The following is an 8,377-nucleotide window of genomic DNA, read 5'->3' as shown; positions in this document are numbered from 1 at the left end:
CCTCCAAGTTAAAGACTCTAAGTTAATTGATCAGCCTACAGCTCTGTGCATTCCATTGTTCTCTTTTCCACAGCCAAATGCAAGTGTGCGTCTTTGATGTGTGTGAATTAACATCTTCTGCAGCTCTCTGCACTCACTGAGAGAAGGAAATACACTTGCCACGGCACTTGCAGTTCCCACATTCTTACACGAAAGTGGCAGGATCACAAAATGCCTCAAGCTGGGGGTGGAGGTCAGAGGGGGGAAGAGAGCTTTTTCCCTGTCTCACCATACTTGGGAAATCATCCTACAATAGGGAAAACAAAATACCATCATTGTTAATATAATCTCACATAGAAAGAAAGGAACCCCATCTATCCAGTGTCTCCTGGAAATGCTGAAGTCCATGAATCTCAATGCCCTCACTTAACCCCTCCCTGGCCCTCCAACTCTCTACCAGCACATGCATCCCTCCCTCCCCACGGCACCTCTCACATCCAGCCAGAGAACCTCTGTGCAAAGGTTTTGGGGTGGCTCTTGAGTGAGATGATCTAGAGACTATGTGAGGTAAGAGGACATTTGAGATTGACTGAAGGAAGAGTCTAGAACCTTCCTTATTTTAATTGGGGGAAATTCTAGTTCGTAGAGCCAAAGCCTGGTTCTAGGTTCCTCTTTGCTCATGCCAACTCAAATGCCAGCACCTTTCAGAGAGACAGTGGCTTCCTTCAAGAGCAGTTACCACTACAGATTTGCCTCACAAGAGCACCACAAGTAAACTTCAACCAGGCAGTTGCCTTATCTTGCCTTGCCTACGTACATGGAGTATTTTGCTTGCTGTTTCCCAAATATTTCTAGCTCATCTCCCTCCATGAATATGATGGGATTGCGTTCCTGGGCCCCTTGCTTGAGGGCATGATTCATTCTAGTCAATAAATTGTCATGAAGAAGCATTTAATTGCCAACACAAGGTACTCCAGAACCCTCTTTTCCCTGTGGCATGACGACCAGCAAGTTCAAGATAGCAATACTTCCATCAGCCTTTGATCCCTGAATGACCATGAGCACACCCTTCCCATATTCATAATGACCCACAATGAACATGTGGACAAGTAAGAAATTAATCTCTGTTGTTTTAAGACACTGAGATTGGGTGGTTGTTATCATAGCATAACCAAGCCTATCCTGACTGATACACCCTATTATCTGTAGTTTGGATGACTAACCTCAATGGTAACTAGTGTAATATTTTCTAAAGAATGTAGATAAATTATAACTAAATACATAATAATAGGGAGAGATCCTTAGGAAAAAAATGTCTATCAATGAATGGTACAAAAGAACAAAAGGGTAAAAACTGATATCAGATTATATTGAGATAAAAGCAGGCAACTTGAGGGGATAGAATTTGCCATGCGGATGAGTTTTACCAGGGATCTGGCTGGCTCTAGGGTGCCTTTATTGGGATTATGAAACAGGAGGATTGGGGCAACAAAAACAGCAACCCAAGTTGTATACTCCTAATACCAGAAACCCACTGGAGGAAAAAACAGTGTAAATTGTTACCAACAAGACTATAGCACCTCCTTTGCTGCTAACAGCAGGGGCTAATCAGTCAATGTCACTCAGAAAATCAGCCCGGTGAGAAAGACATTGCTACACAATATTCATCTTCCCCTTGCTGGTTACTAATAAAATGCAAATTTTGTCCTGGTTAGCAATGTGTTCAGTTATAAATACTCCCTTGCTGGAGTTCTGGGTGGCTCAGTTGGTTAAGCAGCTGACTTCTGGTTTCAGCTCAGGTCATGATCTCAGGGTCCTGGGATTGAGCCCCAGGTGAGGCTCCATGCTCAGCAGGGAGTCTGCTTGAGGATTCTCTTTCCCTCTCCCTCTGCCCCTCCCCCAATTCACACTTTCTCCCTCTCTCTCTTTCTCAAATAAATAAATCCTAAAAAAGAAAATACTCTCTTTTCCAGACTCCCTTTCAGCTAGGGATGATCAGGAGACCAATTCTAACCAATGGGACATAAGCTAAAATGTACGGGGTAGAGCTTCCAAAAAAGCTATTGCTCCCCTAAAGGGACAGACACGGTAGCTTGTGCCTCTCCCATTCTGCCCTTCCTCCTGGCTGGAACAAGGAAGTGATGCCTGGAAGTGCTGCCACCATCCTGTGAGCGCATGCCACGGACTAGAGAATGGAGCAGAAAGATGAACCAAGCCTGGGTCTCTGAGCCAGCATTGTGAACTGCCACATCAGCCCTACACTACGTCCTGAGACCTCTTGTTAAGAGAGAAAGCAAATTCCTGCTTGCCTAGGCTACCCTAGGCAGGTCCCTATTACACACAGCTGAACCTACTCCCAACCGGTACACATGGGAAACCGCAACTCACGGCTAGGGGCTGTGAGTTTCTGGGGAGAAATGCCTTATTTGACCAGCAGAGTGTTTTAAGTAGTGATATTTTAAAAGTGGGGCACTTCATTCAAATTCCAGATTTCTAGCTTCTTTGGGGGAGATAAAGGGCATGGGAAAACTGGGCCTGCCTTCCTATATGGCTGTGCAGCCCTCCCCACTCCTAGGGCTCCCTCTAACTAAGGCAAGGGGCACCCCTGAGCTGGTTTGCTCATGCACACCCTCCACCCAACCCTGATCTGCTCCAGCCACTGTTTTGCTTGCTTGGCCCCTGCGGCTGTGAGTCTGTGAGCCCTTGGGGAGGAAAGAACCTGGGCTTGTGAGTGGTCACCTGCTCTGAGTCGCTCAATGTCTCTGATAGATACATTAACAGTTACCAGAAGGGACTGCAGGGTTAGAGGGGAAGATGTAAAAGTACTTCACACATTGTCTGCTATTTCAAATAAATCACATTGAGCACCTCAATAAATCTTAGTTCCTTTTCTCTCCTCCTGTGACTGAATGACTCAGGGACATGACTGCCCAGGCTTAAACACACCCATGTCCCTCCCAGAGGCGCCATCCCCAATTTCGTGACTAAGTGCAGCCTCTGACTTCTGACTTTCAGGAGGGTGCCCCTTAGACCCTCCTTCACAAATAGCAGAGTTGCATTCTGAAAACTCCCCTTTAGGGAACATGAGCCTAAGTGACCAACAGGCCCTTTTTCTGGTCCCCCTTCCAAACTGAGACATTCATCTGTGTCCCTTGTCCATTGTGGTCTGCTATGGCTTAATGGTGTCTGCTGGTCTGGGGTCCGGACAGCTCCTCCCCATCCCTCAGGGATTCTGAGCCACAAAAGGGATGCAGCCCTTTCTCTGCCCTCCCCTGCCAAGCTGGGTGAGCCTTAGGGTAGGAGTCAGGTTGAGGTGGGAGAGAAGAGGGAAGCAGAAGGAGAGTACAAATGAGCAGTGGCTGACAGAGGGGTACAGTCACTGCATCAGGAGGAGTGTTCTGAGGGGCCCTGTCTCTCCCCCGACGTCTCTGACTCCTCCCACACATTTGTGACACATTCGTGTCTTCACAGCATCCAGCCCAGTTCCCGGCATGAAGCCACCACCTGGCCTCCCCACCTCTCCCCTGACTCGCCAAGCTGTGGGCACCACCCCCAGAGCAGGTGCCTTCTGACTGCATTTCTATTTCTCCTGCTGTGGGGGAGGGGGGGTCACTTCCTGTCCCCTCTTGGAGGCTGTCAGCTCCCAGGCCCACACCCACGCCTCCTGAATAACACTTTTCTCCACAGAAACCTTCTCTCCACAGCTACAAAGACATATTTGCACTTTTTAATGCAGCCATATGGGAAGCTTTCACACTCCCTACAGAGAATTCTGGGGTTAGACTTGGGGACCTGCCCACCTCCACCTGAGGGCCCTCCCGATTGCTGAGCCTGGAGGGGTGAATGTGTTGTCCCAGAGGCTACCTCCGACTCTGGAACCAGCAGGACCTAAAACTCAGGATCTCAGGCCCTTCCACCAGTCCCAAACTGGGAGGTAGAAGTGGAGGCGAGAAGTGGGGAGGGACAATTCCTCCTGGCTGGCAGAAGGCTGGCCCACTGCTTCAAATCACAGGATAGAGGGGATTTTCTACAAACGAGAACTGTGGGCACAGCTTTCCTCGCCCTGGTGACAGCCCTGTGAGGGTCCTCTCTGAAAGTTCTAGTAGGTTACTAAGTAGACAGAAACCCTAACAAACCCCATGATTTGAATAATAAATATCCAAGATTCCCTGTGGTGACCCTCTGTAATATCTTCTGCTGTAGCCAGGAATTACAGATTTTCTTTATGAAACCCCCACCTGTATACAAGGAAAATAAATACATGAAATTAGTAACATCGATAATAAGCATGCTGGCCACCACTGATTGACTTTTTCTATGTGTGTGAAATATTTACCTGCATTTTCTCTGACATAACTCAAAACTTCTTGACACTTCTCATAACGTCTCAACACAAGAAGGGCCAGCCCCACCATCACACACCAACACTAATGCCCAGTGCGGTCCCCTGCTGCCTCCACGTATGCTAGGCAGCCACGTGCATGCATGCATACATGCATTCATTCATTCATTCACTGCATAGTTATTAAGTTCTTACTCTGTGCTGTGTTTTCCAGCATGTTGGGGGTATTTCCCAGATATTGGAGGAAACCATTGTGAACAAGCCCAACAGCAAAATCAGCCCACGGGTTCTCTACTCCATGGGTGGAGAGAAAAACAAAAACTTCGAAGAGGGCTAGCAAGGAAATACACAGGGGCAGGAGGGACTGGAGAGGGAGGGAGGCAGGGAGGAGGGGGAGTCTCTCTGACCTTGAAGCACATCCCTTCAAGGTGACTTTTCCTTCCTTCCCTCCTTGATGCAAAACATTTATTGAGCACCTATTATACACTGGGCATTTGGCCCTCGGATACAGCAGTACCTGAAAGAGGCCAGAAAGCCTGCCCTCACGGAGCTTACATTCCAGTGGGTGGAAACAGAAGAAAAGGACTAAAATGGAAAATGTGTCGGGTGGGATACATATGCTGGGTACTGATCTTGAGGTGACAGTTGAACAGGCCAAGGGGAGGGTGAGTGGGGGAAGATCCTTCCAGGGAGAAGGAACAAAACTGCCACGGAGCTCTAGGTAGAGCCCAAAGGGTACTGAGATAAGACCCAGGGGATGACAAGGGATCGGCCGCGCAGAGCCAGAGCAGAGAGCACCAGGCAGAGGGAGCCGCAAGGGAAGGCTGGGTGTGATCAGGAAACAGAGGGATCCGAGCGACAGCTCCTCCATGGCAGGCACGGCCGACAGGCCAAACACTTCTCACCCCTGTGTCTTGTCGGATGCTGTGCCCCTGGAGGAATGCCCTTCCCTCCCTCTCCTGAGAAAATAGAAGATGAGCGCTCAACCGTTAAGGCTCCCTCCTGTGAGGATCTGCCTTCTCCTCCTGGGCAGAAAGACTTGTTCCTTGTTCCCTCTTCAGAGTTTCATTGTTAACTGAGCTTCAGTCACATCAAGTAGGAGTTACTCTAGTAGGACAGGCAGTATTTTAATTTTTTTTAAATTTTTTATTTAAATTCAATTAGCCAACATATAGTACATCATTAGTTTCAGAAAGACGGTCTTTGAATATCCTCAGCAAGCACTCAGTGCCGGGGCTGAGCTTAGTAGGTGTTCGGTAAATAGAATGCAAGTTTGCCGGCCAGCGGGCTGGAGGGTGGCAGGCTAGCTGCACACGCCCGCCTGCAGGCGGCCCCAAGGCCACACTTTCTGGTGTAGCCTCAGCCTCTGCTCTCGGCCCTTGTGCTCCCCAGCCCACCCTGTCCTGAGGCAGAAAGCAGCCAGGACACCTGCATTTCCCTCTCTTTGAAGCTGGGGTACACAGGGGGTGGCGGAAGGACAGGCGGCAGGTGCAGGGCGCCCCGCGCGCAAGCGCGGATGGTCTCCTGGCTCAAATGGCAGCACGCCCCTCCTCAGATCCCCGCTTCAGCCTTGGCCTCACTCAAGGGCTTCCCACCTTTGCTGCGCCTTTCATCCCTGGAGTGCTCCGGCACCTCTCTCTTCCCTGCCTCCCAGTGGCAACTGCTTCCTAAGGCGCTGGGAAAGCCAAAGCCGTCCGGACAATTCCACAGGCTTCCGTGCCTCAGTTCCCCCTCTCTGCTGTTACTAGATGGGCCCTGCCGACTAAGGGCAACCCTTCCACCTGACACCCCATTCCCTACCGCACCATTCAGCAGCTCTGGCCATCCTCCCCTCTCTGCTGCAACCTTGTCACCATCACACAAGCATGTTCTTGCTTCTTTTGTCTTAAGGAAAACATCCTCTCAACCTCGCTTCCCTTGGGGTATTGCCCATTCTCTCATTCTCTCTACAGCAGACACCTTCAAAAGTTGTTGGATTGCCTATCTCCAGCTCTCCTTCCGACCCCCCTCCCCGCCATTCAGCTGTGAACGCCCCCACAGTTCAGTAGCCGCCCCCCAATCTGGCTGTTGCCATTCTCGCTCGTGCCTGACAAATATGTGCCTCCCTCCGCCCTGGTACACACACCCCACATTCTCTTGGTTCCTCATCTCCCCAGCATCGACACAGTAATGAATCCCCAGCACTCAGGCTTTAGATTTTATACACACACACACACACACACACACACACACACACACACACACACACACAAATAAATGTCTACTTCGTAAACTTCACAAGCAGCAATCCAGCTCCACAAGCAACAGAGTTCATGTTTTCACAACCTTCCCTACCTACGAAGGAGTGAGACCAAAGTCTTGTGGGTAGTAAGGATTGCACCTCCGGCGAGTGAGGGTTTCCCAGTTGGGTGCTGGTAAATGTTTAACAACCAGCTTTCTCTGAAAGCCCTGATTTGGACTGTTTGCCAGTTACCATGGTACAGATACCCACACCATGGCTGATCCTCACCAAGATTCTCACAACCAGCTCATGAATCTTTAGCTCCCGTGAGCTGGTATGAGCCAGCTCTGGCACCGTCCTGGTTTTACCCCAAACTCCTTCATCACACTGTTTGACCTACTCTCCCGAAGAAGAATGAATAGGGAGGGGACATACATCCAGTCACTGTGACGACACTTTGTTTGCGTTATTTAAGACTGATATTAGGGGCGCCTGGGTGGCTCAACCAGTTAAGCATCTGCCTTCAGGTCAGGTCATGATCCCAGGCTCCTGGGATCGAGTCCCACATCGGGCTCCCTGCTCGGCAGGGAGTCTGTGTCTCCCTCTGCCTCTCCCTTTGCCATTCCCCCTGTGTTCTCTCTCTCTCTCCCTGTCAAATTAAAAAAAAAAAAAAAAAGTCTTAAAAACAAAGACTGGTCTTACTTAGTATGTTGATTCCACTGCTTTAACAAAAAAAAGACCCGAAGTAACATGTACACCAATGTTTGTGGCAGTGTTATTCACAATAGCAAACAGGTGGAAACAGCCCAAGGGTCTGCCAATGGATGAACGGACAAGTAAAAGGTGGTATGTATCTGCAGTGGAAGACTAGTCTTAAAAAGGAATGAAGTTCTGACACAGGCCACAGCGTGGATGAGCCTTGAAACTATTATGCTGAGTGAAATAAGCCAGAGAAAAAGGACAAACATTTTACGGTTCCACTTATATAAAGACCTAGAATAGTCAGAGTCAGAGACAGAAAGTACAACAGGGATTCCCAGCGGCTGGGGATTGGGGGCGCTGAGGAGTTAGTGTTTCATGGGTACAGAGTTTCTGTTTGGGAAGGTGAGAAGTTCTGGAAGTGGATAGTGGTGATAGTGGCACAACAAAGGGAATGTACTTAATGCCACTGAATTGTACACTTAAAAATGCTTCCAATGGTCAATTTTATGTTACATGTATTTTACCACAATAAAAATGTCTTAAAGAAGACTCAAGATAATAGAGGCTTATACACCATTTCTGTCGCTCGTGAAAGGCTGAACGGGTGATCCGGGGCTTCTGCTTCCTGGGTCCGAAGCCACGGCCACGTGGGCTGTCCCCGTCATGGTCCACATGGCTACTTCCACTGCCCACATCCCAGTCAGCAAGAGGAGGAAATGTGGGAGCGGGGGCCATGCTCCTTCCGAGCATGGCCTGGATATTGCACATGCGACCTCCCCTTTTATCCCATTAATCAGAAGGCATTGATCTAGCAGCAGCTGAGGCTGGGACATGTAGTCTTTCATCCAGACAGGTATGCGTCCAGCTAAAAATTCTACTACTCCATAAAAGGGGGAGAATGGATATTGAGATATAGTTAGTAATCCCTCTCAAAAGCCACAATAACCCTGTGGAGTAACCACTATTACCCCCATTTTATTTTATTTTATTTTATAAGATTGTATTTATTTGAGAGAGAGAGAAAGACAGTGAGAGAGAGATCATGAGCAGGGGGCAAGGGTAGAGGGAGAAGCAGACTCCCCACTGAGCAGGGATCCCGATTCGGGACTCAATCCCAGGACCCCAAGATCATG

The sequence above is a fragment of the Eumetopias jubatus genome, unplaced genomic scaffold (assembly GCF_037043125.1).
Source record: "Eumetopias jubatus isolate StellerSeaLion01/CBP00866 unplaced genomic scaffold, mEumJub1_p1.0 scaffold_1, whole genome shotgun sequence".
Classification (NCBI taxonomy): domain Eukaryota; kingdom Metazoa; phylum Chordata; class Mammalia; order Carnivora; family Otariidae; genus Eumetopias; species Eumetopias jubatus.
Note: the sequence above shows the minus strand (reverse complement) of the source record.